The following is a 4,191-nucleotide window of genomic DNA, read 5'->3' on the forward strand; positions in this document are numbered from 1 at the left end:
TAATTAACAATAGTTCTTATTTAAATTCAAATTAGCTTTACCAAATTTTGGTACTGTAATTTGTGGATTTTAAAAATTATGAATTTTTCTGGCGCCTAGGTGGCTCAGTCAGTTGAGCGTCTGCCTTCAACTCAAGTCATGATCTCAGAGTCCTGGGATGGAGCCCCCAACTTGGGCTCTTTGCTCAGTGGGGAGCCTGCTTGTCCCTCTCCCTCTGCCTGCCACACCCCCTGCTTGTGCTCTCACTCTGTCAAACTAGCAATAATCATGCCTTGGATAAACCTCATTGGCTACGATACTGCCACTGCGCAAAGCTCACTCTGTCAAATAAATAAATAAAATCTTTTCAAAAATTGTAAATTTTTATAATTACAGTTTTTATTTACATTGGTAGATTATTGCACTTTTTTTTTTAAAGATTTTATTTATTTATTCATGAGAGACACAGAAAGAGAGAGGCAGAGACACAGGCAGTGGCAGAAGTAGGCTTCATGCAGGAGCCTGATGCAGGACTGGATCCTTTTACTCCAGGATTACGCCCTGAACCAAAGACAGATGCACTCAACTGCTGAGGCACCCAGGTATCCCAATTATTGCACTTTTAACAATTATGAATTATGCATGCATCTCAATCAGTTCCAAGAATATTTCTGGATCCATGGATTTCTTTTTTTTTTTTTAAGATTTATTTATTTATTTATGATAGACAGAGAGAGAGAGAGAGAGAGAGGCAGAGACACAGGAGGAGGGAGAAGCAGGCTCCATGTCGGGAGCCCCACGTGGGACTCGATCCCAGGATTCCAGGATCGTGCCCTGGGCCAAAGGCAGGCGCTAAACCGATGAGCCACCCAGGGATCCCTGGATCCATGGATTTCTTAATTTAATAAAAAACATTGTTTTTCCATAAAGCTGTACTTCTTCAAAATTTACACTTACTTTTTTTTTTTTTTTTAACTTTACTGATTTATTTAAGTAATCCTTATACCCAACATGGGGCTCGAACCCAAACCTCAAGATCAAGAGCTGCATACTCTTCTGAGCCAGCCAGGTGCCCCAAAATTTACATTTATTTTTTTTTAATTTACATTTATTATCAGTAAAAACCAAATCATTTTTATGTCAATGTTGAATTTTTTAACTGAAACTACAGCAGTATTCACAATGAAGTTGATTCTTTGACATAATAATGAGCTTCTAAAAATTTAACTTGAATGAAAAAATCAAACTATTATTGTTACCAACTTATTTGATGATACCAATATAAAACAAACATTATCAAGCTGGTTGCAAAGCAGCCAATACATTAACAGATATCATTTTGTTTTTCACACATGCACAAGAAAACTTAGACTTGAAAGTATATAAAAGTACTCTATCTAGAAAAGCCATCATTTGCTCTAAGTGATGTCATGTGTCACAGCCTCTGCATCTGCATGCATTTCATAGCTATCTTCAGATAGAGTCTTTTAAAAAAGTCCTAACTAATATTTGAAGTAGACGCTGATATTTTCTTCAGCAAATTTGGATCTCCTACTTTTCATTTAGTCAGTGGTATTACTGACTACACTCCATTGACCATGGTAAATGTTAATAAATACTCTATGCAATTTATACATTCATCATGAACTTTACTGAGAAACCAAAATTTGGACTTAATTTTTCATTCTTTCTTTTTTTAATATTTTATTTATTCATGAGACACACACACACACACACAGAGGCAGAGACATAGGCAGAGAGAGAAGCAAGCTCCCTATGGGGGACTTGATCCCAGGACCCTGGGATCACAACCTGAGCCAAAGGGAGACACTTAACCACTGAGCCACCCAGGCACCCCTTAAGTTTTCATTCTATAAGAATTTTTAAAGGCTTATTCTAGCTGAAAGAGATAATGGGGGGAAATTAACCTACAATATAATAAATAGTTACTGATTCACACTATATATGTACATATAGTACAAATATCTTTACACATAGCTATTTATATAACATATAATAAAACCACTAAAGCAAGAGTAACCAGAGTATTCTCTGCCCACAGTGTGGCAGGACTGCTTGGTCTATTTTTTCCACTTATTTCATATACAACTTACCTATAATTAGGTGGCTGGAGGCTCTGTGCACTTCTTCCATGGAAGCATGAGCCCTGGCACAACTGGCAGATAGAGTAAGTGGTCAGTAGCAAGCTGCATGCAATCCTTTTTCCACCATCACTGGACCTGAGTTAATTGCCCAGCCACCTGTGTGGGGAGCATACTTAACAGTAAGCACTCTGCCTCTGCTTGTGATCCTTGAAGAGAGGGGTATTGGTTAGAGAATGTCTGGTGAGCCCTGAAAAAAGCAAGAGAGACTGTCCCTTCCATTGAAAATGAGAGCCCTGCTTGCAGCACATATGCCTCACACACTGCTAAATGAGATCGCAGCAGAAGCTAAAAGTGCAAAGCGCAAGTCAAGCAAACTCATCCCCAGCTTATTTTAATAAACCTATTAATAACAACATTTTGTTTAAATATGTATATTTTTTTAATGGGACAAGAGTGAGCTGTGGCTGTCCAATGCAAACTTCCAGGGACCCATGGACAATTTATCAGATCTCTTAAGGATATCCTCTGTGGTTAGAAGTCATCTTCTCTGAACTGCTTGAGGTGGCAGGGTAATAAGGTCCCCCAAGGATCATACTCAAATGACCCTAACTAGCCTCTCAGGAGCAAAAATTTGCTCTGGCTTAAATGAGCCATCTGTTTAGCTGAGTGAATTTGGGGTCCCAAGTAATACATCTCCTTCAAGCAAATGTTGAACACACATTTAAACAATTTTGGTTTGATGATGGCCTAAATAACCAGAATGTTGTGTTTCTACCTCCATTCCTGGTATTAACACTAAGTGATTCTCAAAATATTCACCTCTCCCATTGGCAAATCTAATAATTTCTTCCTATAATACCTCAGTCATGAAAAGGAAGATAGCTGATTTTTAGTATTCTTTGTGTGTATTGGGGAAGGGGACTTTATGTCTATTTTATTGGGTTGCCTCAATAATGGTTTTAATTATATTTTACTCTTTTTAAAAAGATTTTATTTATTTGACATAGAGAGAGAGTATATGCAGCAGGTAGTGGTAGGCAGAGAGAGAAGAAGCAGGCTCCCCATAGACCAGGATCCTGATGCAGGTCTTGATCCCAGGACCCTAGGATCATCACCTGAGCTGAAGGCAGATGCTTACCTGACTGAACCACCCAGGTGCCCTATATTTTATTCTTTGCTTCTTCCCCCACCCTAGCTTTATTGAGATATGACTGACAAATTGTATATATTTAAGCTGTACACCATAATTTTTTTTCAAGACTTTATTTATTTGAGGGAGAGAGAGAGAGCACGAACAGGGGAGAGGCAGAGGGAGAAGCAGACAGACCCTCCACACACACACCATATATATATATCACCACACCACGATCTCCTTGCTCTATAAAAGCTGTGAATTAAGATCCAGACTTGGCAGAGAACAGCTGTATAGTACCTGGATTGTTGCCTCCCCAGTCCCCAATCCTCTCCCCACCCCAATTGGTAAGATACCCTGAATACAACTGTAAACAGTATGGAGTGGCTTACTTCGTTTTTTTGGTCTAAAAGTGCATTCTCAGTCTGGAGGATACTTAACTATCCCTCCTCCACCTTCTAACAAGGAGACATATAATATGAGCAAAGGCAGGTAGCTCCTACAAGCCAAAGGCTGGTGTGTTTATCTGGGGAAAGTGAGAAGTTCACTATGGCTGGCACAAAGAAAAATATAAGATGGGAACACAGGGTAAAAGTAAAAATAATTTAGTTTGTGGAAATAAACAGAGATGAATCAAAAGACCAACCATATGCCCCACTGTCCAGGCTTTTGGTTAGTAACTGCCAGCTTCCCCAATGTTTGCCCTAGCTTCCAACTAGGGGCCAACCGGAGAGAGCAAAATATGCTCCCCTAACCAATACCTAGCATATTCCATTTCCAGCTAGCCAACCAGCTTGCCCATGCCAACAACCTCCAGTTGAGCATACCTGAAGACTTCCATTTTTTCATCAAGCTTTCCCACTCTTCGGCCAGCCTGAAGCCTCTATCACAATGTAAGTTATCGGGCTGACTCCCTTGCTAGAGCAAGCTCTGAATAGCCTTTGCTTGTTTTCATTCAGGTGGTCTTTGTTTAAT

At 39.5% G+C, this 4,191-nt stretch overlaps 1 pseudogene; it reads right to left on the reverse strand.

The window, feature by feature from the left end:
* Positions 1-250: 250 nt before the first annotated feature.
* On the reverse strand, positions 251-316 carry LOC144297764 (U4 spliceosomal RNA; annotated as a pseudogene).
* Positions 317-4,191: the final 3,875 nt, after the last annotated feature.

The sequence above is a fragment of the Canis aureus genome, chromosome 25 (assembly GCF_053574225.1).
Source record: "Canis aureus isolate CA01 chromosome 25, VMU_Caureus_v.1.0, whole genome shotgun sequence".
Lineage (NCBI taxonomy): Eukaryota > Metazoa > Chordata > Mammalia > Carnivora > Canidae > Canis > Canis aureus.